The sequence below is a fragment of the Coregonus lavaretus genome, assembly GCF_964263955.1.
Source record: "Coregonus lavaretus genome assembly, chromosome: 3".
In the NCBI taxonomy this organism is placed as follows: domain Eukaryota; kingdom Metazoa; phylum Chordata; class Actinopteri; order Salmoniformes; family Salmonidae; genus Coregonus; species Coregonus lavaretus.
In genome coordinates this window covers 42,032,862-42,060,857 of record NC_139990.1, presented here as the reverse complement: position 1 = coordinate 42,060,857, position 27,996 = coordinate 42,032,862, and the positions used below count along the sequence as shown (strand labels likewise).

The following is a 27,996-nucleotide window of genomic DNA, read 5'->3' as shown; positions in this document are numbered from 1 at the left end:
AGCCTGTAGGGTGTTGTTGTGGGACTATAGAGACTGTAGGGTGTTGTTGTGGTACTGTAGAGGTTGTAGGGTGTTGTTGTGGTACTATAGAGGCTGTAGGGTGTTGTTGTGGTATTATAGAGACTGTAGGGTGTTGTTGTGGTATTATAGAGGCTGTAGGGTGTTGTTGTGGTACTATAGATGCTGTAGGGTGTTGTTGTGGAATTATAGAGGTTGTAGGGTGTTGTTGTGGTATTATATAGAGGTTGTAGGGTGTTGTTGTGGTATTATAGAGGTTGTAGGGTGTTGTTGTGGTACTGTAGAGGTTGTAGGGTGTTGTTGTGGTACTATAGAGGCTGTAGGGTGTTGTGGTATTATAGAGACTGTAGGGTGTTGTTGTGGTATAATAGAGGCTGTAGGGTGTTGTTGTGGTACTATAGAGGCTGTAGGGTGTTGTTGTGGTATTATAGAGACTGTAGGGTGTTGTTGTGGTATTATAGAGGCTGTAGGGTGTTGTTGTGGTACTATAGATGCTGTAGGGTGTTGTTGTGGAATTATAGAGGTTGTAGGGTGTTGTTGTGGTATTATATAGAGGTTGTAGGGTGTTGTTGTGGTATTATAGAGGTTGTAGGGTGTTGTTGTGGTACTGTAGAGGTTGTAGGGTGTTGTTGTGGTACTATAGAGGCTGTAGGGTGTTGTGGTATTATAGAGACTGTAGGGTGTTGTTGTGGTATAATAGAGGCTGTAGGGTGTTGTTGTGGTACTATAGAGACTGTAGGGTGTTGTTGTGGTATTATAGAGGCTGTAGGGTGTTGATGTGGTATTATAGAGGCTGTAGGGTGTTGTTGTGGTATTATAGAGGCTGTAGGGTGTTGTTGTGGTATTATAGAGGTTGTAGGGTGTTGTTGTGGTATTATAGAGTTTGTAGGGTGTTGTTGTGGTATTATAGAGGCTGTAGAGTGTTGTTGTGGGACTATATAGTCTGTAGGGTGTTGTTGTGGTATTATAAAGGCTGTAGGTGTCACGAATTCCGCCGAGACAGCTCCTCCTCCTTGTTCGGGCAGGCTTCGGCGTTCGTCGTCCCCGGAGTACTAGCTACTACCGCTTGATGTCCTCTATGTTTGTTTGGTTTTGTCTTGTTGGTGCACCTGTTTCATCTTATGTATTGATTATGTCACCTATAAGTTTCCTTTGGTTTTGTTTGCAGTTGTGTGTTGTTGTCCGCCTGTCCGTTGGTGATTTGTTATGGCTCTCTTGTATTTAGTGTATTGACGCACTGTCTGCGTAATCGCTCGCCTCCGTTGTTTTGAGGCCCGTTATTTTGTATTGTTGTGTTTGACAAGTAAAGTCGGTTTGACTAAGCTTCTGTGTCCTGCGCCTGACTCCAACACCACATCCACATCAGCTCGTGACAGTAGGGTGTTGATGTGGTATTATAGAGGCTGTAGGGTGTTGTTGTGGTATTATAGAGGCTGTAGGGTGTTGATGCGGTATTATAGAGGCTGTAGGGTGTTGTTGTGGTATTATAGAGGCTGTAGGGTGTTGTTGTGGTATTATAGAGGATGTAGGGTGTTGTTGTGGTTTGTACATATTTTGAAGCATCCATCGATGCAAGCTTCAACGGAAAGTATGCACAGAAATATGACACAACCACGTAAAAAATTACGCAACATTTCTTGAAATCAATGGCGGCAATTATTTGAGCGAGAGAAAATAAACGTCCTCTGAGAATGCACTCGGAGCATGAGAGTGTGGAGCACGGTAGAATGCATATTGAGAAATACGCCATGTCATGCTTTGAAAGTGAAATGTCTTGCACATCTAGAGGTTGCTTGTCTTGCAGGGGGGTTGAAGATGTGTAAGAGTAGTTAAATGAAAAATAAACTCCTGCACACTATGCTTGTTTGTTGTGCTAACGTTTCAGGCTTTTAACCTCCAAAAAGAGACAAACATTAGCACAATAAAGTGATACTGTGTAAGCAGCACAATGTGTGGTAGTTTCCTCCATCATTCTTACCGGAGCTGAGTTGTCTCTCTTCCCCCTGGATCGTACCATGCGTCCCAGTACCTCCACTCCGTCTATACTGATGTTGCCAGCCGCGTTGATGGGCTTTTCTTCCACTACCTTACAGTCAATCACCACTCTGGCTGTGGTCTTACTGACCGTCATGTGGAGCTGTGGGGAAAGGAGAATGGAACACCATGTTTTAAACGTACTGAAACAAACCACAGTATTATCAGTCTGTGGGGAGAGGAAATGGAACACCATGTTTTAAAATGTACTGAAACAAACCACAGCATTAACAGACACACTTTAAATAAAGTATATTCTAGACAAAGCCTACATTGATGCTTCATAAATCATCTATAAGCAAATGTCAAGCATGCATACTGTATAAGGCCCTATAACAGGTCCTTGCATGTGGTGCTTTGCCAGATATGGTATAACTATCATCCAGAGAGTAAATGCTGTCTCCTAACAGTCAGTGAGTGGACAATATAGTAGACCTATCAAGTCATCAGCACTTTCATCAAAATAAACAACAGTCAGTTTTATTAACTGAAAGTGTACAATTATCTGATGTAAAACTAATCCAACTCTGACTCATTCTCTGGCGTCAAAGTCCAAGTCCAAACTCTGGCGGTAGTTCAATGGTAAACCCGTCCGTAGCTGTACTCCATCTAGTCACAACCCTATCCATTGGTTGTGAGCAGGGCCAACCCATGAGAACTGTTGTCCGTAATAAACAACACAGGTGTAATGCCCATTTTGAGTGAAATCTCGGGGTTGAATCACCTCGAAACAATGTTCAAGAAATTGTTTCTCAATAAATATTGCGTACATGACTGCAAGATTTACCTGTCATGCGCACCTATCAACTTTCTCCTTGTCACAATGTATTGTAGCGATTCACAATAAATCACAGGTTTCCCAGACAGGCTCCTCTGCTGTTCTGGGATACAAAGCTGAGTTACAACCGTAATCATAATGGCCGCGTCCCAAATGGTACCCTATTCCCTACATAGGGTACTACTTTTGACCAGAGCCCAATAGGGTGCAATTTGAGATACAAACATAACATTACCAGAGAAAAGTACGTCTCAGCCCCACAATAACAAGATGAGGCTAATCTGAAGTTAGACAGAGTTCATATTTGTGCGTCAGAAACAGAATCCATTTGGCCGGTCTGTGACGTCTGTAATACTCTGTATGGTCGTTTTAATGGGTTCTTGGGAGTGAACCTATTTTCTCCAGTTCACTGGGTATGATTGTGTTTCTATATGTCAGAGCGTGTCAAAGCCTAGCTGCCTGCCTGCCTGTGTTATGTGGTTGGATCCAAGGTTCAGTCCCAAATCTCACCCTATTCCCTATATAGTGCACTACTTTTGACCAGAGCCCATTACACTATATAGGGAATAGGGTGCCATTTGGGACACTGCCCAGGACTACTGTTGTGGGTTTAGAGATATACTTAACCCAACACACGGACAGCATATCAGCCTCCTTTTCAGCTACAGACAATTGCAAGAGAGAGAACCATTTTTTGAACCAACAATTGCCTGAACAACAAATGTTTTGCCTGAACAAGAGAAGTTCAACAGTCTACCAACTAACACTGTATCCACAAGGCCTGGGCTGCATCCTATTCCCTATATAGTGCACTACTTTTGACCAGAGTCGATGAGGCTAATGAGGCTCTGGTCAAAAGTAGTGCACTATATAGGGAACAGGGTGCCATTTGGGACAAAGGCCATTAATCGAACAGTGTTTATTCATAGTCTGACCAATGTCATGGGGACAGTATCTCTGCTGTGGATGTGTCTGTCTGTCTGAGAGTGGCTATGATAGGGATGGTAGTTTAAGGGATGAACCCCATGGCCTTGATGATGATATTCAGGACGGGGACAGAGGGGACGGTGAAGGGAGGAGGACGGGGACGGAGGGGACGGTCAAGAAAGGAGGACGGGGATGGAGGGGACGGTGAAGAGAGGAGGACGGGGACGGAGGGGATGGTGAAGAGAGGAGGACGGGGATGGAGGGGACGGTGAAGGGAGGAGGACAGGGACGGAGGGGACGGTGAAGAGAGGAGGACGGGGACGGAGGGGACGGTGAAGGGAGGAGGACGGGGACGGAGGGGACGGTGAAGGGAGGAGGACGGGGACAGAGGGGACGGTGAAGAGAGGAGGACAGGGACGGAGGGGACGGTGAAGAGAGGAGGACGGGGACGGAGGGGACGGTGAAGGGAGGAGGACGGGGACAGAGGGGACGGTGAAGAGAGGAGGACAGGGACGGAGGGGACGGTGAAGAGAGGAGGACAGGGACGGAGGGGACGGTGAAGAGAGGAGGACGGGGACGGAGGGGACGGTGAAGAGAGGAGGACGGGGACAGAGGGGACGGTGAAGAGAGGAGGACAGGGACGGAGGGGACGGTGAAGAGAGGAGGACGGGGACGGAGGGGACGGTGAAGAGAGGAGGACGGGGACGGAGGGGACGGTGAAGAAAGGAGGACGGGGACGGAGGGGACGGTGAAGAGAGGAGGACAGGGACGGAGGGGATGGTGAAGAAAGGAGGACGGGGATGGAGGGGACGGTGAAGAGAGGAGGACGGGGACAGAGGGGACGGTGAAGAGAGGAGGACAGGGACGGAGGGGACGGTGAAGAGAGGAGGACAGGGACAGAGGGGACGGTGAAGAGAGGAGGACAGGGACGGAGGGGACGGTGAAGAGAGGAGGACAGGGACAGAGGGGACGGTGAAGAGAGGAGGACGGGGACGGAGGGGACGGTGAAGAGAGCAGGATTAGAAGTATAGAGGAAAGGAGAGAGAGGAGAGACACACATGTAGCCCAACATACACACACACACACACACTCAGTCCTGTGGGTCAGATGGGCCCTCTGATCAATTGTGTTATAATTTGAGTGCCAACATGATGTATTAGCCTATTTCATCCAGCGCGCTAGCTGTGTTTTTAATGCGAACAGCGAGTGTCACTGACATCCTCCTCGCTCCTCGCTGCTCTCTACTGCAATATGCAGCGCTTCATTTGTTTGCTTGCTTTTTCCATTTAAGATATCCCTGTTTTTCAGCTCTGGATTTCTAACCGTGTGAGGACTGATGGGTTTTTCTATTACAGCAGATAGGCAGAGTGCATTTTGCATCTTCTTACAAAACAGCCTCCTCTAATGTATGGGACTGACAATGACTCAGAGAGAAAATATACAGGAAACCGATGGAGTACAGTATGGTATCACTTCAGAGTGGTAGAAACAATATCCTTCATTAGACTTCTTCAGTATGGTATCACTTCAGAGTGGTAGAAACAATATCCTTCATTAGACTTCTTCAGTATGGTATCACTTCAGAGTGGTAGAAACAATATCCTTCATTAGACTTCTTCAGTATGGTATCACTTCAGAGTGGTAGAAACAATATCCTTCATTAGACTTCTTCAGTATGGTATCACTTCAGAGTGGTAGAAACAATATCCTTCATTAGACTTCTTTTAGTATGGTATCACTTCAGAGTGGTAGAAACAATATCCTTCATTAGACTTCTTCAGTATGGTATCACTTCAGAGTGGTAGAAACAATATCCTTCATTAGACTTCTTCAGTATGGTATCACTTCAGAGTGGTAGAAACAATATCCTTCATTAGACTTCTTTTAGTATGGTATCACTTCAGAGTGGTAGAAACAATATCCTTCATTAGACTTCTTTTAGTATGGTATCACTTCAGAGTGGTAGAAACAATATCCTTCATTAGACTTCTTTTAGTATGGTATCACTTCAGAGTGGTAGAAACAATATCCTTAATTAGACTTCTTGTCTTAGAGACTAAATACAGAAAGTCCAATATGAGAATCCCATCCATTCATCAATGGTGGCGTAGTCTACAAAGTTTTATTTCAACATCCATTGCTTAAATTATTCTGCTTCAGGTAGTTTTACTGGATAATACCTCAGCTATGTGAGATGTACACTCTCCATGCTTTACTGTAATGTATGCTGGTATTAAAAGCTGTGTATCAGCATAATCCATCTCAATGTATTCTAAACATTGCCACCTTGACACCAAATGTTCTAGGAGAGAAATGCATGAAGGAGAGAGTTATGAATCAGCACATTTTCCTTACTTCTCCTCTCTTCTCCCCATTAGCCATGTAAAGAGGATATGGAATACTTTAGCTGTTACCATGATAACCCCCCCCCCCCCCCCCCCCCCCCCGCCCCTTGCATCCATATCTTACATCTCAGAATTTGAGAGGGGTTACTTACTGTAGCTTTATAGCACAATTGGCAACACTTTGGCTGGGAAATACATTTCTGATTACCCCTTTAAGTAAAATCTGCAGAAATCCATAATAGCCTCATCTCCAGAGAGAGGGAGAGAGAGAGAGAGAGAGAGAGAGAGAGCGAGAGAGAGAGAGAGAGAGAGAGAGAGAGAGAGAGAGAGAGAGAGAGAGATTTGTTTAAAAGCTGTCATAACTACTCAGGACGTTATTTCTGGGGTCAGCAATATTCAGGATGGCAATTCTCTGTGCCAGTGGATTTACATTCTGTAAATGAATTTCAGATGGAGGCAAGGCAGGCAGATAAACACTAAGACCCTGGCTGCCTTGCCTTACCAGCCACAGCAGCAGACTGAGAAATGTGGTCCCTAATACCAGTTACCAAATCAAACATTACATAGACCATGCCTCTGCTTCAGAAACACTGGGAGACAGAGCAAAGCATTTTTATGCTACGAAGCTAGAAACTAGAAATGTAACCCACATCATACAGAGAAAACTAGAAAGAAAATCTCTCACAATGTCAAAGACACACAGGACAGCATGTCCTCCCCTATAAGAATACTCTTTACTGCTGATCCCTGCATGGGATGAAACATCACCCTCAGATAGATATCACAGTTCAGTCTGTCACATTACTGTAGCCTGGATGAAACATCACCCTCAGATAGATATCACAGTTCAGTCTGTCACATTACTGTAGCCTGGATGAAACATCACCCTCAGATAGATATCACAGTTCAGTCTGTCACATTACTGTAGCCTGGATGAAACATCACCCTCAGATAGATATCACAGTTCAGTCTGTCACATTACTGTAGCCAAGCTGACCGGAAGTAACACCATTCAGAAACACATGTACACTTTTCCTCTATAATGACAGGGGATCCTCTGTGTGACACGGTGGTGTAGGGATTACCATATGAAGACACCTGGAGTAAAGTGAGGGCAATCCAGCAGGACATGTCTGTCGCTGCACAATACAACTGTCATCCAGTCGGAGGGGAGACCGTGACCGTGTGTATGTGCGTGTGTGTGTGTGTGTGTACGCATGCTTGCGCGTGCATGTGTGCATTTGTGTGTAAGTGTATGTCCATTTCTGTGTGTGTGTGTATGTGTGTGTGTGTGCATATGTGTGTGTGTGTGTGTGTGTGTGTGTGTGTGGGGAGGATAAAGTCCTTGGGTGAACAGCATTACAACCAGATATATACTGCAGGCAGCCTCTGAATACATTAGAATGCACTCAAAACAGCCAGGCACACAAAGCCTAGGAGAAGAGAGTCTGATGGACGGCTTCTCAAACTCTCTTTGACTACTGTGATGGAGGGGGGTGGGTTGTTTCCCCATTCATTCTCTGGGATAATTTTTCGACATGACTTCTACTAAATTCTCTATTTTCCGGCTTTATTATACGGATGGAGGGGTCTGACATTTTGGCTGCGTCCCAAATAGCACCTTAGTCCCTATACAGTGCACTACTTTTGACCAGAGGCCATAGATGATCTAGGGGAAGAACTAGGCTGCGTACCTTGTGGAAACTGCCATAGAACATCTTCTTGATGTCAGGCCCTTCAAATGTGACTGTCTGGAAGTCTCCCTTGTAGTCGTGGTTCAAGAACGTCAGAGTCTTCCCACCATCTGATAGAGACAGAAACAGAGACAGACAGAGAGAGAATTAGGGACAGTACATTCTACACAAACCCACAAACCCACATCCCAGAGTCCTCTGGCTTGGTCCTCTGGTCTGTGTGTTCAGTCTATATCTCTCTCACACACTAGCTAGAAACTAACCCTGCAGCCCTAGAAACTAACCCTGCAGCGCTGGAAACTAACCCTGCAGCACTGGAAACTAACCCTGCTGCGCTGGAAACTAACCCTGCAGCCCTGGAAACTAACCCTGCAGCCCTGGAAACGAACCCTGCAGCCCTAGAAACTAACCCTGAAACGCTGGAAACAAACCCTGCAGTGCTGGAAACTAACCCTGCAGTGCTGGAAACTAACCCTGCAGTGCTGGAAACTAACCCTGAAACACTGGAAACAAACCCTGCAGTGCTGGAAACTAACCCTGCAGCCCTGGAAACGAACCCTGCAGCCCTAGAAACTAACCCTGAAACGCTGGAAACAAACCCTGCAGTGCTGGAAACTAACCCTGCAGTGCTGGAAACTAACCCTGCAGTGCTGGAAACTAACCCTGAAACACTGGAAACAAACCCTGCAGTGCTGGAAACTAACCCTGCAGTGCTGGAAACTAACCCTGCAGTGCTGGAAACTAACCCTGAAACACTGGAAACTAACCCTGCAGTGCTGGAAACTAACCCTGCAGTGCTGGAAACTAACCCTGCAGTGCTGGAAACTAACCCTGAAACACTGGAAACAAACCCTGCAGTGCTGGAAACTAACCCTGCAGTGCTGGAAACTAACCCTTCAGTGCTGGAAACTAACCCTGAAACACTGGAAACTAACCCTGCAGTGCTGGAAACTAACCCTGCAGTGCTGGAAACTAACCCTGCAGTGCTGGAAACTAACCCTGAAACACTGGAAACTAACCCTGCAGTGCTGGAAACTAACCCTGCAGTGCTGGAAACTAACCCTGAAACACTGGAAACAAACCCTGCAGTGCTGGAAACTAACCCTGCAGTGCTGGAAACTAACCCTGCAGTGCTGGAAACTAACCCTGAAACACTGGAAACTAACCCTGCAGTGCTGGAAACTAACCCTGCAGCGCTGGAAATTCCCACACTTTTGTAAACCACAGACCTCAATTGCAGAGTATGCAGTATGCAGGTTAACCTTAACCCTAACTCTAACCACAGGGCCAGGGATTCAGGAAGTGATGAGGAATAGACTGTACGTACTGTCCAGGATGACCCCCACCAGGGGTTCATTGTCTTTGTTCAGGATCTCCCACAATGCAAAAGGCTCCTGGGGGGTCTCTGGTAGCAGGCGGAACAGGATGGTGATGGTGTAGTCAGAGGGCAGACCTTCTGGGTGGAGGTACCTGAGACACAGACAGACAGACAGACAGATGCAATACTTAACTGGCAGCCAGATGATGTGAATGGTTCCAGAGGGCGGTTGGCAAATCATATGCCTACACTGTAACGGGAAACTGTAATTTATACAGTCATTTTGGGTATTATCAACAGTAAAATACTGTGAAAGCATTACTGCAGCATACTGTTAATTATGGTGCATTGTGGGAAAATGTTGTGTGCTTGGAAATAATTGTTGTCTTTCAAATGGTACTGTAATTCCATCAATAGTGGGTGCATGGTATTGTTGTTTCTGGCTCATTAACATATTTGGAGGCGTGCCTTGTAAGAGGATATATTTGTTGCACCCGTTACTGTGAGTGCTATACCAATTTAACTCATATGTGGTTATAGTGCAACAGGAATTTAAAATGTATAGGGGACAGATTGGAGTGGCATCAAGTCTTAATGGTTGAGTATTTTACCATGTCCTTTTGGTCCATTCATTCATTATGATTACAGTAGCATTTACTTTTTTACAGTACAATACAGTTGTCATGTCTCCTCCCGTTGCTCCCCTCCGGCGCTCTGATTCGCCGGTCTACTGAGCCACCGGTCTGAGCGCACCACCTCGGCAAACACAGGAATGGAAACCCAATGCACCCTAATCACCTCCAGCACACCTGCACCTCATCATCTCATCACCACCACTATATAGCCCTGGACTGTTCAGTCATTGTTGTGTGTAATTGTTAGCGTCGTGTCGTTTACGCACGCGTTGTTATTCTCTTTCTCATTGTTAAGTAAACCTTTACCTTGTTAATTCCTGCGTCTGCGTCCTGCCTCTTCGTATCCTCAGTACTCGTCACAGAATTACACACCTCTCACAAAAATGGATGCAGCAGGTAATCCTCCTGGAGTTTCCCAGTGCCTCGACCAACACCAGCAGCAGCTTGCCCAGTTGAATGCCACCATGCAGGAAGTGCTCCAAACTCTGTATAATCTGCTCAGCGCTCCGGTTCCACCTCAGGGAGCAGCGAGTGCACCCAATCCACCTGTTCCCGTGCTATCAGCCACTTCTGAGGGAACCCTAGCCCTACCGGAGCGCTATGACGGTAAAACTACTAAATGTAGCGGCTTCCTGCTACAGGTTTCACTTTGTCTAGCGCGTCAGCCTGGGGCATATCCATCTGACCAAGCCAGGATAGCGCTGGTGATTTCACTACTTAAAGGAAAGTCACTGGATTGGGCCACGGCAGTCTGGGAAGGAGGTGAGGCCATGGCGCTTCTCTACTCCACCTTCCTCGCTCGGTTCAGGGCGGTGTTTGAAAGGACGGGGGTGAGCGTCTCCTCCAGCTACAACAGGGAGAGGGGCCCGAGTCTGAGTACGCTCTGAGCTTTCGCACGGTGGCGGCGTCTTACGGCTGGAATGAGTGTGCTCTGCGCGAGGCCTTCAGGAGATGCTTACGGGAGGACATCAAGATGGAACTCGCATGTCGGGACGAAGAGATGGACCTTGATACCCTCATCGCCACGTCCATCCGTCTTGATGACATGTTGAGAGACAGACGGCATTCCCAACACCTCCCGGAGCCTCGATGCTCATCCCATCTGAGCTATGGAAGCCGCCCTGCCTCCGAGTCCTCACCCATGGAGGTGGGCAGCACCCCCTACACCACCACGGACCACAGATCTCCTGGCAGCTCCCAATCTAGGCGGTATGCCTCCCATAGCCGCTCTGTGAGTGTTACGTCATCTCCTATCACAAAACCCTTGTTTTTAGTTCCCATAACGGTGACTGGTTATTCCTTCTCTTCCATTTCTACCGCAATGATAGATTCCGGATCAGCGGGGAACCTTATAGATAGGGAGCTGTTCTCTGAATGGGGGTTGCCCACCGTGCCACTGCCTTCTCCGCTACACGTCACCTCGCTGGACAATAAAGCACTTGGATCAGGCACCATTACGCACGTCACTCTCCCCATCACCATCACCATTACCACACTACCGGAGCACCACGAGGAGCTGTCATTCCACATCGTCACGTCACCCCTTCACCGGATCGTCTTGGGATTGCCCTGGCTCAGACTACACAACCCCACCATCAATTGGATCACCAAGAGGATCACAGCCTGGTCCACCTCATGCCGGAAGACCTGCCTGCCGGTGGTTTGTTGTTCCACGTCAGTGGAGAGTCCGGAGTTAAGCAAAACTTTACCTTGTTGATTCCTGCGTCCTGCCTCTTCGTATCCTCAGTACTCGTCACAACAGTCAATTATACAGTATTGTATTGTGTGTCATTACACAGTACTTGCTTTGATACTGCTTTTGGATTACAGTAGGTGTACTGCAATATAAAATACAGTAACTTACTTGCCACTTTACTGCCTGTAATTGACTGTCAAATTCTCGGCAACCCCTAACCGGTATAACCTAAACCCTAACCCTTTCTGGTGTAACCTAAACCCTAACCCTAACCCTTTCCAGTGTAACCTAAACCCTAACCCTTTACAGTGTAACCCTGACCCTAACCTTAATCAGTGTTGATCCTGTGCCTCAAGTCAATCTGCCAGTAGAATATCCACCTTGTACTTTATTATCTCATAGGAAATCATTAGTTGAAGATATCTGATATCTGATACAGAGTAATGGGAAGTCCTGATATCTGATATATGATGCAGGGTAATGGGAAGTCCTGAAACCTGAAGCAGGGTAATGGGAAGTCCTGATATCTGATTCAGAGTAATGGGAAGTCCCGATATCTGATTCAGAGTAATGGGAAGTCCCGATACCTGATACAGAGTAATGGGAAGTTCATTTGGCTGGCATAATGGCCCTTCTGATGACATGATATATTATATAAATGATGTGATGTTTGGATATGGGCTGCAACCTTTGCAGGTCACCCTGAAGACATAAAACTATGTAGAGGTGCTGAAACCCTCCACTGCAATAACACAGTCCCCTCTGAACATTTGAAAGTAGAAGCCTAAACTAAATATTATCCTCAGCAGGAGCAGAACTACATCTGTCAACACAGGGGAACCGTACAGCAGAACGCATGCGCGCGCACACACACACACACACACACACACACACACACTAATTATCACCACTTCACATGTGATTAGACTCCCCTAAGTGATTTTTATTGGCAATAACTTTGTATTGTTTGAGGGACCTTGAAAATAACTGCGGCTGCTATTTCAAAGAGCTCTAGTGTTTGTCTCTGGCTAGCAAGTGGGGTTGACCCTCCCCTGACGTTTTGAAGTACAAGTCTCCCATAGAGGAGGAGGAGGACGGCCCCTCTAGGAGGAGGAGGAGGAGGGAGGCCCCTCTAGGAGGAGGAGGAGGAGGAAGGCCCCTCTAGGAGGAGGAGGAGGAAGGCCCCTCTAGGAGGAGGAAGGTCCATCTAGGAGGAGGTGGAGGAAGGCCCCTCTAGGAGGAGGAAGAAGAAGGCCCCTCTAGGAGGAGGAGGGCCCCTCGAGGAGGAGGAGGAAGAAGGCCCCTCTAGGAGGAGGAAGAAGGCCCCTCTAGGAGGAGGAGGAAGGCCCCTCTAGGAGGAGGAGGAAGGCCCCTCTAGGAGGAGGAGGAAGGCCCCTCTAGGAGGAGGAGGAGGGCCCCTCTAGGAGGAGGAGGAAGGCCCCTCTAGGAGGAGGAGGAAGGCCCCTCTAGGAGGAGGAGGAGGGCCCCTCTAGGAGGAGGAGGAAGGCCCCTCTAGGAGGAGGAGGAAGGCCCCTCTAGGAGGAGGAGGAAGGCCCCTCTAGGAGGAGGAGGAGGGCCCCTCTAGGAGGAGGAAGAAGGCCCCTCTAGGAGGAGGAGGAGGGCCCCTCTAGGAGGAGGAAGAAGGCCCCTCTAGGAGGAGGAGGAGGGCCCCTCTAGGAGGAGGAAGAAGGCCCCTCTAGGAGGAGGAGGACGAAGTCCCCTCTAGGAGGAGGAGGAAAGTTCAGGAACAACCCCTTCCTCCAGGTATAGGCACGTCTTTAGATCTGAAAGGATTGGATGGCTATAAGATATACTGTATGGCAGAACTTCCACCTGACCTATCAGAGGGAAACTTCTACCTACCCTATCAGAGGGAAACATCCATCTAACCTATCAGAAGGAAGCTTCCGCCTACCTATCAGAAGGAAGCTTCCGCCTAACTTATCAGAGGGAAACTTCCACCTGACCTATCAGAGGGAAACATCCACCTGACCTATCAGAGAGAAACGTCCATCTAACCTATCAGAGAGAAACGTCCATCTAACCTATCATTTGGGGAAGCTGTTGAAGGTGTGTGTGTGTGTCAGGTGTAGAGTATATTCCAGGAATAATATGCCAAGAGTGGACACTGGAGGAGAGAGGTAGAGCTCAGTGTGGCCCCTAGCTGATCCTCTACCTCTCATCACCATGACAACCACACTGACACAGAACCTAGTAGAACCTACTTGGTGGGTTGTGAGACCAGGGCGTCTTTGTGCAGTCTGTAGCAGGGGAAGCTGTTGAAGGATCCTGGTTCTAGGGACACCCCCTCTACGTTACTGTACTCCTTCTCTACCAGGCCAAACATCTCCATCATCCTGAAGCCTGAGAAGGGAGGGAGCAGAACACACATCTATACTATAACTACGCCATAGAGAACCATAGAGAACCATAGAGAGCCATAGAGAGCCATAGAGAACCATAGAGAACCATAGAGAGCCATAGAGAGCCTTAGAGAACCATAGAGAACCATAGAGATACTACAATACTAGAATAAAAAATGGTACGCATTTTTATCTTTAAGCAACATAATGTGTAAAGGTAGTAAATACTCTTTAGGCGCTGGATATATACATAGAAATGAATAATGTAATTCTGTCAACCACTCTCCCTCGGGGACAAGACCAGCATTTCCTATTCCCCACCTGGCGAAGGAAAGGCGCACTGTGTGAAAAATCCTATGAGAAACAGCGACATACACTCTGAATGACCTAAAATGATGAATCCCATATTGGTCTTTCACAGTCAACCAACCCAAGCTGTACTGTGTTGTAGGATAATAGTAGTCCTACTATGGAAATTGATCAATGAGGCTGTCAACTGAGTCAGAAATTCACAGGTTTCAGATTTATTTCAAATTTGTTCAGGTTTTCGCTCTCAAAGTCACACGTTTTTAATAGAAAAACAACACAATTGGATGTTCTAAGTCCATAACAATGCCTAAACCACATCAGGAGACCACTTTTGAGGTCTTGGAAAAATCTAAGAAATTTTGATTTTTTTAGTGTAGTTACCCTTTAATTTAAATGCACAGGCACCTAGCACTGTTGTTTGGTTAGCAGTGTTTTTGTAGCACATGAGATGGAGTTTGCCAAACAAATGGCCACTTGACTGATGCAAATAATCATGATATCATTCTGACAGGTAGGCATAAGCTACTTTGTAGCTAGTTAACATTTAATAGAGAAGGTTTTTGGGAAAGCCTTTCCATCTACCAGAAGACGGTTAGGCCTATCATTAGTATCACTATATTTGTCCTGTTCCTTTACTGTTTAAAACTGGACGTTTTACTTCATATTATGAGGCGGGCCTTGCCTCCTTCAAAGTAGCTTATAGCCTAAATGGGAAGAAATAGTAGTTGATCAACATTTGAAGCTAAACATTGTGATCTGTTCCATCAGCCGTATTCATTGATACGGTGTATACCTCCACTGCAATACTTTGATACGCATCAGGCGTATACCTCCACTGCAATACTTTGATACGCATCGTGGGGATTAAGAAGGGAGTATACGCAATGCCCACTGAAGAATAAGTGGGTAATACGGCTTATACCCTACACTTCACCAGAGACTGTATGTTTAGAACTTTATCTGACTGGGTTTTAACGACAACCACATGGCAGAATACATGCTGCTCCAGATAATGCAATAGCCAGGGACACAGAGTCTATCCTTTGAATGAATAAGTGGTCTCAGACAATCAATATTGACTGTAGATTGAGAGGGGTTTATCTCAATATGGACACACATTCTATGACTATAAAGCAGTAACAAGCTGTATGTGTATACATAGTTTACCTGCCATTGTGTTGCCGCTCATCAGAACTGATGGACAAGCTAAAACAAGATGGATGAAAGTGTTGGTTAAATAATGAATAGTATATTAATCACTGTAATTTAATCATGAATCAATATCCTTTTATTAAGATTGATTCAAGTGGTCCTCTGTAGCTCAATTGGTAGAGCATGGCGCTTGTAACGCCAAGGTAGTGGGTTCGATCCCCAGGACCACCCATACGTAAAAATGTATGCACACATGACTGTAAGTCGCTTTGAATAAAAGCGTCTGCTAAATGGCATATTATATTATATTATAAGAGAACACTGCTAATTAAAAAATAACATAATTAACTTTAGATCAAGACAGAACATATCGACTAGACTCTTGCCCACTGTGTTTCTCCAAAGGGAGATAAAAGCGTCTGCTAAATGGCATATTATTATCATTCAAATGTTGATGAATCCTCTTCTTTGTAATAATAACTCTTCCATTGAACCACATGACCAAACCTACCAGCTCTCTATTCTACAGTAGAGTATATCAGTTATGGAAACTACTTCCAATGCCAGCTACTTCAGTTCTGGCGGTACTTACTGGCAGTGGCAGCCTCACACACAAAAGTGATCAGCTGCTCCTCAATTTTCTTGACAGCGTCCAAATCGTCCACAAAGAAGACGTGTCTGTCACTGGGTTTGCTGGCGATGTTCACCAACTCTCCATAGTCCGCATCAGCAAAGCCAATGGCAAAGATGATGTAGCCTACAAACACATCCATTGTTAAGATTTTAAAACAATATTTTGTTTTCTTCAGCAATAAAGCAAAACAATTCCAAGGAAACTATTTGATTGGCCAATCTTACCACTCTCTGGCTTGCTAAGTGACCCTCCTACCACTAATATATTTCTCTCTAAGTTTTGTTTTAGTATGATAGCCATGAATAGTTCTGTTTCAACAATATAATACTCCTGAGTGGCGCAGTGGTCTAAGGCACTGCATCGCAGTGCTAACTGTGCCACTAGAGATCCTGGTTTGAATCCAGGCTCTGTCGCAGCCGGCCGCGACCGGGAGACTCATGGGTGGCGCACAATTGGCCCAGGGTAGGGGAGGGAATGGCCGGCAGGGATGTAGCTCAGTTGATAGAGCATGGCGTTTGCAACGCCAGGGTTGTGGGTTCGATTCCCACGGGGGGCAAGTATAAAAAAAAAAATATATGTATTCACTAACTGTAAGTCGCTCTGGATAAGAGCGTCTGCTAAATGACTAAAATGTAAATGTAAATAATACAATGGAATAGTGTATTGTCCTCAGAGGAAGAAACATTGGCTTTATCCAAAATAAGACCCTATTCCCACACTACTTTTGGCCAGAGTAGTGCACTATACAGTGCAGAGAATAGGGCACTATTTGGGACACACCCTATGCCACTCACCCTCCATCTGCATCTCCTTGGAGACTTTGTTGACGTCATCTTGGGAGCGGCCATCGGTGAGGACCACCAGTACCTTGGGAACCCCCCTCCTCACTCCTCCCTCTGCGGTGAAGATAGACTCCTTCACATGCTTAATGGCTCGGCCTGGATGGAAAGGGACATACAGTTATATTTCTATGGATAGATAATATCTATACATCACAGCCTGCTGTTAATGTATGGATGATTATCAGACCATATCGATACAGACTGGTGTTAATGTATGGATGACTATCAGACCATATCTATACAGCCTGTTGTTAATGCACAGATGAGTATCATACCATATCTATACAGCCTGTTGTTAATGTATGGATGACTATCAGACCATATCTATACAACCTGTTGTTAATGCACGGATGAGTATCATACCATATCTATACAGCCTGTTGTTAATGTATGGATGACTATCAGACCATATCTATACAGCCTGTTGTTAATGCACGGATGACTATCAGACCATATCTATACAGCCTGTTGTTAATGCACGGATGAGTATCAGACCATATCTATACAGCCTGTTGTTAATGCATGGATGACTATCAGACCATATCTATACAGCCTGTTGTTAATGTATGGATGACTATCAGACCATATCTATACAGCCTGTTGTTAATGCACGGATGAGTATCATACCATATCTATACAGCCTGTTGTTAATGTATGGATGACTATCAGACCATATCTATACAGCCTGTTGTTAATGCACGGATGACTATCAGACCATATCTATACAGCCTGTTGTTAATGCACGGATGAGTATCAGACCATATCTATACAGCCTGGTGTTACAGTTTTTTTCAATTGTTTAAGCTCAATTTTGAAAACAGGGCCCGGTTTGTCAAAACACTACACACAATTAGCACAACCCTACACCAAAGTAGCACAACACTTCAGATCATTTGCAAAATGGAACACTTTTGTCAAAACTATACACGACTTCATAAAAACAATATTTTGTTACCATACGAAACACACACATTTCATATGACTTCAATCTTTTTGAACCACTTACACACTGCTGTTGCTAACCTAAAACACTTTTAGCAAGTCTAATTCTCAGTGATTAGAGTACTGTAAATGAAGTACACAGAGAAAGTGCAACTATACAAACACTACACAAGACCAATGCTGCAGACTGAGGAAAATATCATTTATTTCTCTCCATATACCCAAATCAGTCAACATGTCAACATGGAGAATCACAACAAAACATGTCCCAGTTTTCATGCTACTACAGTAAAAAAAGAGCAGAAGTAAAATAAAATAACAGTAGGGAGGCTATATATACAGGGGGGTACCGGTGCAGAGTCAATGTGCGGGGGCACCGGCTAGTTGAGGTAGTTGAAGTAATATGTACATGTGGGTAGAGTTAAAGTGACTATGCATAAATAATTAACAGAGTAGCAGCAGCGTAAAAGGATGGGGTGGGGGGGCAGTGCAAATAGTCTGGGTAGCCATGATTAGCTGTTCAGGAGTCTTATGGCTTGGGGGTAGAAGCTGTTGAGAAGTCTTTTGGACCTAGACATGGCACTCCTGTACCGCTTGCCGTGCGGTAGCAGAGAGAACAGTCTATGACTAGGGTGGCTGGAGTCTTTGACAATTTTGAGGGCCTTCCTCTGACACCGCCTGGTATAGAGGTCCTGGATGGCAGGAAGCTTGGCCCCAGTGATGTACTGGGCCGTACGCACTACCCTCTGTAGTGCCTTGCGGTCGGAGGCCAAGCAGTTGCCATACCAGGCGGTGATGCAACCAGTCAGGATGCTCTCGATGGTGCAGCTGTAGAATTTTTTGAGGATCTGAGGACCCATGCCAAATCTTTTCAGTCTCCTGAGAGGGAATAGGCTTTGTCGTGCCCTCTTCACGACTGTCTTGGTGTGTTTGGACCATGATAGTTCGTTGGTGATGTGGACACCAAGGAACTTGAAGCTCTCAACCTGTTCCACTACAGCCCCGTCGATGAGAATGGGGGCGTGCTCAGTCCTCTTTTTTTTCCTGTAGTCCACAATCATCTCCTTTGTTTTGGTCACGTTGAGGGAGAGGTTGTTGTCCTGGCACCACACGGCCAGGTCTCTGACCTCCTCCCTATAGGCTGTCTCATCGTTGTCGGTGATCAGGCCTACCACTGTTGTGTCGTCGGCAAACTTAATGATGGTGTTGGAGTCGTGCCTGGCCATGCAGTCGTGGGTGAACAGAGAGTACAGGAGGGGACTGAGCACGCACCCCTGAGGGGCCCCCGTGTTGAGGATCAGTGTGGCAGATGTGTTGTTACCTACCCTTACCACCTGGGGGCGGCCCGTCAGGAAGTCCAGGATCCAGTTGCAGAGGGAGGTGTTTAGTCCCAGGATCCTTAGCTTAGTGATGAGCTTAGAGGGCACTATGGTGTTGAATGCTGAGCTGTAGTCAATGAATAGCATTCTCACGTAGGTGTTCCTCTTGTCCAGGTGGGAAAGGGCAGTGTGGAGTGCAATAGAGATTGCATCATCTGTGGATCTGTTGGGGTGGTATGCAAATTGGAGTGGGTCTAGGGTTTCTGGGATAATGCTGTTGATGTGAGCCATGACCAGCCTTTCAAAGCACTTCATGGCTACAGACGTCAGTGCTACGGGTCGGTAGTCATTTAGGCAGGTTATCTTAGAGTCCTTGGGCACGGGGACTATTTATTTTTTTATTTTTTTTATTTTTTATTTCACCTTTATTTAACCAGGTAAGCCAGTTGAGAACAAGTTCTCATTTACAACTGCGACCTGGCCAAGATAAAGCATAGTAGTGCGATAAAAACAACAACACAGAGTGGTGGACTGCTTGAAACATGTTGGTATTACAACAGACTCAGTCAGGGACATGTTGAAAATGTCAGTGAAGACACTTGCCAGTTGGTCAGCACATGCTCGGAGTACACGTCCTGGTAATCCGTCTGGCCCTGCGGCCTTGTGAATGTTGACCTGCTTAAAAGTCTTGCTCACATCGGAGAGCGTGATCACATAGTCATCCGGAACAGCTGCTGCTCTCATGCATGCTTCAGTGTTGCTTGCCTCGAAGCGAGCATAGAAGTGGTTTAGCTCGTCTGATAGGCTTGTGTCACTGGGCAGCTCGCAGCTGTGCTTCCCTTTGTAGTCTGTAATAGTTTTCAAGCCCTGCCACATCCGACGAGCGTCAGAGCCAGTGTAGTACGATTCAATCTTAGTCCTGTATTGACTCTTTGCCTGTTTGATGGTTCGTCGGAGGGCATAGCGGGATTTCTTATAAGCGTCCGGGTTAGAGTCCCGTTCCTTGAAAGCGGCAGCTCTACCCTTTAGCTCAGTGCGGATGTTTCCTGTAATCCATGGCTTCTGGTTGGGGTATGTACGTACGGTCACTGTGGGGACGACATCATCGATGCACTTATTGATGAAGCCAGTGACTGATGTGGTGTACTCCTCAATGCTGTCTGAAGAATCCCGGAACATGTTCCAGTCTGTGCTAGCAAAGCAGTCCTGTAGCTTAGCATCTGCGTCATCTGACCACTTTTTTATTAACCGAGTCACTGGTGCTTCCTGCTTTAGTTTTTGCTTATAAGCAGGAATCAGGAGGATAGAGTTATGGTCAGATTTGCCAAATGGAGGGCGAGGGAGAGCTTTGTATGCGTCTCTGTGTGTGGAGTAAAGGTGGTCTAGAGTTTTTTTCCTCAGCATCCATCTGCAAAACTCTCTGAAATACAGTGAAAGACAAGATTGTGTAGTTCAGGATAGGTCTAGTATACAGTCAATGTAAAAAAGTCATGTGTGCAGTATGCAACATCACAGTGCTAAAGTGAACAATACATTCCTCCACATACTCATGCCGCAGCCGTTTGACCCTCTCTGAATTCCGCTCAAAAGGCACTCGATAAAGTTGTTTCATTTGAGCCTAATGTCTTTTCAGGATGCGTGCCAGTGTTGACAGAGACCTGATGGACATTATTGAAAATGGCATGGTCACCGATAATGTTGGCTTGTAGTTCTCTGAGCCTGATAGCATTATTGGCCAAAACCATGTTTATTATCTCTCTCTCTTGTTCTTGCGTGAATATGGGCCCCCTTCCTCCTTGTCGTTCCTGACCCTCTGTCACGCTCTGGCTCCGGGACTGTGTAGTTTGAGCCAGGGTGTATTCATTTGGTTGTGTTGGGTATAGGGTGTGTTCATTTGGTTGTGTTTGGTTTTGGTTGTAGTGTCTTGTCTCGTCATGTGACTCCCAATCGGAGGTAACGAGTGTCAGCTGTCGGCTCGTTATCTCTGATTGGGAGCCATATTTAAACTGTCAGGGTTCACCTTAGGGTTGTGGGTTTTTGTTCCATGTTTCAGTCTGTGTACTGAGGACTTCACTATCCGTCATTGTTTATTGTTTTCTCGTTCGTGCACTTTAACTTTAATAAAGTCATGTTCGCTACAAACGCTGCGCTTTGGTCCACTCCTTCCGTGGACGGCCGTGACAGAAAAACCCACCTAAAAAGGACCAAGCAGCGTGTCCAGGAGCAAGGAGACTGGACATGGGAGGAAGCGCCGGGTAAGGAGATCGAGAGGCTGGCGATGGCCCAGGTGGGCAAATCGTGGTCCTGGGAGGACATGCTCGGGGGCAAGGGACCTTGGGGGAGGATCAAGGCCCTGGCGAGAGAGGAGCAACGGCGTCAGCAGGGCCATCGTCGGAAGGACGAGAGGCAACCCCAAAAAGTTTTTTGGGGGGGGCACATGGCTTGGGCGGCTGGGCAGCAGGAGGCTGCCACAGGGAGACGTGGAGAGAAGGCTACCGGATTACGGGAGCCATTGGCGAGTAGAGGGAGGGAAGTAGTGGAGGCACGGCGTGAGAGACTGAGGTGTGTTACCAGTCCGGTCCGGCCCGTTCCTGATCCCCGGTTGAGGCCAGTGGTGTGTGTTCCCAGTATGGACCGGCCTGTTCCTACTCCACGCACCAAGTCCACGGTGTGCGTCGCCAGCCCAGCCCGGCCTGTTCCTGCGCCACGCACAAAGCCTACGGTGTGCGTCGACAGCCCTGTCCGGCCTGTTCCTGCTCCACGTACCAGACCTACGGTGTGCGTCGCCAGCCCAGCCCGGCCTGTTCCTGCTCCACGCACAGAACCTACGGTGTGCGTCGTCAGCCCAGCCCGGCCTGTTCCTGCTCCACGCACAAAGCCTACGGTGTGCGTCGACAGCCCTGTCCGGCCTGTTCCTGCTCCACGTACCAGACCTACGGTGTGCGTCGCCAGCCCAGCCCGGCCTGTTCCTGCTCCACGCACTAAACCTACGGTGTGCGTCGCCAGCCCAGCCCGGCCTGTTCCTGCTCACGCACTAAACCTACGGTGTGTGTCGCCAGCCCAGCCCGGCCTGTTCCTGCCACCCGCACCGAGTCTACGGTGCGCGTCGCCAGCCCGACCCGGCCTGTTCCTGCCACTCGCACCAAACCTACGGTGCGCGTCGCCAGCCCGGTCCGGCCTGTTCCTGCCACCCGCACCAAGTGTACGGTGTGCGTCGCCAGCCCGACCCGGCCTGTTCCTGCCACTCGCACCAAACCTACGGTGCGCGTCGCCAGCCCGGTCCGGCCTGTTCCTGCCACCCGCACCAAGTCTACGGTGCGCGTCGCCAGCCCGACCCGGCCTGTTCCTGCCACTCGCACCAAACCTACGGTGCGCGTCGCCAGCCCGGTCCGGCCTGTTCCTGCTACTCGCACCAAGCCAGGGGTACGAGTCGTCGGCCTAGTCCAGCCCGTTCCTGCTACTCGCACCAAGCCAAGGGTGCGAGTCGTCAGCCTGGTTCAGCTCGTCCCTGCTACTCGCACCAAGCCAAGGGTGCGAGCCGTCAGCCTGATCCAGCCCACTCCTGCTACTCGCACCAAGCCAGGGATGCGAGTCGTCAGCCTGGGGAGGCCCGTTCCGGCTCCACGCATCAAGCCTAGGGTGCGTTTCGTCGGCCCTGTCCGGCCCGTTCCTGCTCCCCGCACCAAGTCTGTGGTGCGTTTCGTCAGCCCTGTCCGGCCCGGTCCCGCTCTCCGCACCAAGTCAAGGGTGCGCTTCGTCAGCCCGGTCCGGCCCATTCCTGCTCCCCGCGCCAAGGCAGTGGTGCGCGTCGTCAGCCTGGTAAGGCCCGTTCGTCCTCCACGCACCAAGCCAGGGGCGCGTGTCGTCAGTCCGGCTCCGACCAGCGGGGCTAGACAGGACCAGGGGTACTTTGGGGGGTTGGAGAGGAGGTGGGGATCAAGGCCGGAGCCAGAGCCACCGCCGAGGAGGTATGCCCGCCCAGCCCTCCCTTGTTTAGCCCGTATTGAGGCGCGGTCGCAGTCCGCGCCTTTAGGGGGGGGTACTGTCACGCTCTGGCTCCGGGACTGTGTAGTTTGAGCCAGGGTGTATTCATTTGGTTGTGTTGGGTATAGGGTGTGTTCATTTGGTTGTGTTTGGTTTTGGTTGTAGTGTCTTGTCTCGTCATGTGACTCCCAATCGGAGGTAACGAGTGTCAGCTGTCGGCTCGTTATCTCTGATTGGGAGCCATATTTAAACTGTCAGGGTTCACCTTAGGGTTGTGGGTTTTTGTTCCATGTTTCAGTCTGTGTACTGAGGACTTCACTATCCGTCATTGTTTATTGTTTTCTCGTTCGTGCACTTTAACTTTAATAAAGTCATGTTCGCTACAAACGCTGCGCTTTGGTCCACTCCTTCCGTGGACGGCCGTGACACCCTCAATCCTATGTAGAGAATAATACATGTAACTTACTGTACAATGTCACAGGAAGGGGTATCACAAGTACTGATATGGTGCATACAATAAGCGGCTGATTACTGTAACTGTAGACAGATCTTCTTTCACCTGTTTTCCTGTCGAAAAGTCCTTATGACAGATGCCACTGTATATCTGCTAAGATTTGGCTGAACTCTCAGTCCAGCCTCCCTCAGCGTCAATCCGTGGTTCACAACATGGTCCACTAGTGTTGCACGAATGTCATTTGATAAGTTTGGTCCTCTTCTTCTTTGTGCACGTTCTCCTCCTGCCTCTGCCTCTTCCTCTACCTCCTTCTCCTCCTCTGTGTACTCCTCCTCTCACCCTCACTCTTCTTCTGACTCCTTCCATTTTGGTTGAAGGCAGGTGAACCTACCTGCTGCATTTTTATAGTGCTTAAACCTGATTGGTGTGTCTACAATTTAGCAATCATTTGTTTGTGCACCTGATGGCTGTGTTTAACAGATTGGCTCATAGGTGTGGTAATTTGACAGTCAGTGCTTTGGAATTGCAAGGAAGTGACATCATGATATACTTCTGTGTCTGATGTATACAAGTGTGTTTAGTGTTTTGCAAATCACTGTGTGTAATGTTTTGCAAATAGTGTGAAGCTGACAATGTGCTTACAGTTGTGCAAATCTAGCCTTGTGTTTTGCTCCTTGAGTGTAAGGTTTTGCTAATTGTGGGAAAAATTTAATTTTAGTGTGTAAGCAATCGTAAAAAACTGTAATGCAATGTTATGATGATTTGTGATACAAGCTTCATTAATGTATGGAGAGATCATAATCTGTATGTGGACAGAGAACAAGGACAAGACGTGTTATTGGTGTCACGAGTGAGTAACAGAAGGTCAGTGTGCCAAGATAGATTGGGGGCCACTGTTGTTAATCTTAGGATGGGTACGTGATGGAATGGCCTGGCTAGGGTGCCACACGACACCAAGGAGGTGGATGATATGGTGGTAGATGAGTGACAATCAATGATGGTTAGCAACTGTGTAAGATAAAAGTAGATTGGAAGGGCGTTATATAAGCTGAGAGATTTTGTATGGAAGTCATTCAGATGGCAGGAGGCTATGTCCGTACCCCCGTCATTGAATCCAATATTGTGACCATTAAATAATGACAGTCCAATCTCCATCTGTGAAACATACTCTCTTGCATCCTGAACTTTTCAATACCAGAAACTCATCATAACATGCATGGATGACTATCATACCATATCTATACAGCCTGTTGTTAAAGTATGGATGACTATCAGACCATATCTATACAGCCTGTTGTTAATGTATGGATGACTGTCAGACCATATCTATACAGCCTGGTGTTAATCTATGGATGACTGTCAGACCATATCTATTCAGCCTGGTGTTAATGCATGGATGATTATCAAACCATATCTATAAAGCCTGGTGTTAATGCATGGATGATTATCAAACCATATCTATAAAGCCTGGTGTTAATCTATGGATGACTGTCAGACCATATCTATACATCACAGCCTGGTGTTAATGTATGGATGACTATCAGACCATATCTATACAGCCTGTTGTTAATGTATGGATGACTGTCAGACCATATCTATACAGCCTGTTGTTAATGTATGGATGACTGTCAGACCATATCTATATAGCCTGGTGTTAATCTATGGATGACTGTCAGACCATATCTATACAGCCTGGTTTTAAAGTATAGATGACTATCAGACCATATCGATACAGCCTGTTGTTAATGTATGGATGATTATCAGACCATATCTTTGGGGCGGCAGGTAGCTTAGTGGTAAAGAGCGTTGTGCCGAAAGGTCGCTGGTTCTAATCCCCGAGCTGACTAGGTGAAAAATCTGTCGACGTGCCCTTGAGCAAGGCACTTAACCCTAATTGCACCTGTAAGTCGCTCTGGATAAGAGCATCTGCTAAATGACTAAAATGTTAATAATATATCATAACTTTTTAATAAATGTCTGTCAGGGGTAGTCAACCCTGTTCCTTGAGTGTAAGGTTTTGCTAATTGTGGGAAAAGTTTAATTTTAGTGTGTAAGCAATCGTAAAAAACTGTAATGCATTGTTATGATGATTTGTGATACAAGATTCATTAATGTATGGAGAGATCATAATCTGTATGTGGACAGAGAACAAGGACAAGACGTGTTATTGGTGTCACGAGTGAGTAACAGAAGGTCAGTGTGCCAAGATAGATTGGGGGCCACTGTTGTTAATCTTAGGATGGGTACGTGATGGAATGGCCTGGCTAGGGTGCCACACGACACCAAGGAGGTGGATGATATGGTGGTAGATGAGTGACAATCAATGATGGTTAGCAACTGTGTAAGATAAAAGTAGATTGGAAGGGCGTTATATAAGCTGAGAGATTTTGTATGGAAGTCATTCAGATGGCAGGAGGCTATGTCCGTACCCCCGTCATTGAATCCAATATTGTGACCATTAAATAATGACAGTCCAATCTCCATCTGTGAAACATACTCTCTTGCATCCTGATCTTTTCAATACCAGAAACTCATCATAACATGCATGGATGACTATCATACCATATCTATACAGCCTGTTGTTAAAGTATGGATGACTATCAGACCATATCTATACAGCCTGTTGTTAATGTATGGATGACTATCAGACAATATCTATACAGCCTGTTGTTAATGTATGGATGACTGTCAGACCATATTTATACAGCCTGTTGTTAATGTATGGATGACTGTCAGACCATATCTATACAGCCTGGTGTTAATCTATGGATGACTGTCAGACCATATCTATACAGCCTGGTGTGAATTTATGGATGACTGTCAGACCATATCTATTCAGCCTAGTGTTAATGCATGGATGACTATCAAACCATATCTATAAAGCCTGGTGTTAATCTATGGATGACTGTCAGACCATATCTATTCAGCCTGGTGTTAATGCATGGATGACTATCAAACCATATCTATAAAGTCTGGTGTTAATCTATGGATGACTGTCAGACCATATCTATACAGCCTGGTTTTAAAGTATAGATGACTATCAGACCATATCGATACAGCCTGTTGTTAATGTATGGATGACTATCAGACCATATCTATACAGCCTGTTGTTAATGTATGGATGACTATCAGACCATATCTATACAGCCTGTTGTTAATGTACGGATGACTGTCAGACCATATTTATACAGCCTGTTGTTAATGTATGGATGACTGTCAGACCATATCTATACAGCCTGGTGTTAATCTATGGATGACTGTCAGACCATATCTATACAGCCTGGTGTGAATTTATGGATGACTGTCAGACCATATCTATTCAGCCTAGTGTTAATGCATGGATGACTATCAAACCATATCTATAAAGCCTGGTGTTAATCTATGGATGACTGTCAGACCATATCTATTCAGCCTGGTGTTAATGCATGGATGACAATCAAACCATATCTATAAAGTCTGGTGTTAATCTATGGATGACTGTCAGACCATATCTATACAGCCTGGTTTTAAAGTATAGATGACTATCAGACCATATCGATACAGCCTGTTGTTAATGTATGGATGATTATCAGACCATATCTTTGGGGCGGCAGGTAGCTTAGTGGTAAAGAGCGTTGTGCCGAAAGGTCGCTGGTTCTAATCCCCGAGCCGACTAGGTGAAAAATCTGTCAACGTGCCCTTGAGCAAGGCACTTAACCCTAATTGCACCTGTAAGTCGCTCTGGATAAGAGCATCTGCTAAATGACTAAAATGTTAATAATATATCATAACTTTTTAATAAATGTCTGTCAGGGGTAGTCAACCCTGTTCCTGGAGTGCCGCAGGTACTGCTGGAGTTTGGTACAACTAGGCACCACACCTGACCAACTGAGCTAATTGATCAGTTCAGTTCAGCCTAAATTCAACACACCTGGTCTTCCAGGTCGGTTAAATCCAAAACAGGAAGTGCCTGCGGCCATCCAGGACCAGGACTGCCTGCCCCTGATTTATTGCATTCAGGAGATGCTAATAGTTGAAATGTGAAACTCTGATAGGACACATTAAACAAAGAAAGAGGAGATAGCCTGTCTTATCTATTCTAAGTCATAAACCTTGACAGAGATAAAAACGTCCTAGACCATTAGCAGTATCGGGGGCATCAGAGACGCCCGTTGAAAGGACGAAGGGAGCAGAAGGAGGAGGGGATCATTGCAAGTCTTTTTTATTTACCGATGTGCATGTCTAGTATCTCTCTGATGTCTAAGGTAATTCCGTAATAGCAGCTTTCTAAAACAGCCTCCCCAGGACATTTCTGAATAAAATATGTCTTGCATGGCTGTGCAGGGCTGAGGCATTACCAGGGTACTTTGTAACACATCTAATATGGAGACAGAGGATGGCTGAGCAGCTTGCTGGCCGGCTATCCATCTCCTTCTCTCTCTCTCTCTCCCTCCCTCTCTCTCTCCAACTCCCTTTTAACTCTCCCCCCGCTCTCTCTCTCTCTCTCCCCTTCTCTCTCTCTCTCCCTCTCTCTCTCCAACTCCCTTTTAACTCTCCCCCCGCTCTCTCTCTC

The 27,996-nt window shown here is 46.8% G+C and overlaps 1 pseudogene across 1 annotated transcript in view; it reads right to left on the bottom strand.

Annotated features, from left to right (window-relative positions):
* LOC311107354 (collagen alpha-1(XIV) chain-like) overlaps window positions 1-27,996 on the bottom strand; it is a 148,862-nt pseudogene that overhangs the window by 62,424 nt on the left and 58,442 nt on the right. Inside the window, exons 20-27 of the transcript in view lie at window positions 25,942-25,957; window positions 16,698-16,841; window positions 15,862-16,026; window positions 15,285-15,323; window positions 13,671-13,809; window positions 9,124-9,266; window positions 7,797-7,906; window positions 1,997-2,155 (exon numbers count right to left, since the gene is read on the bottom strand). The product of the transcript in view is annotated as a collagen alpha-1(XIV) chain-like (transcript). The remainder of the gene's footprint in view (window positions 1-1,996; window positions 2,156-7,796; window positions 7,907-9,123; window positions 9,267-13,670; window positions 13,810-15,284; window positions 15,324-15,861; window positions 16,027-16,697; window positions 16,842-25,941; window positions 25,958-27,996) is intronic.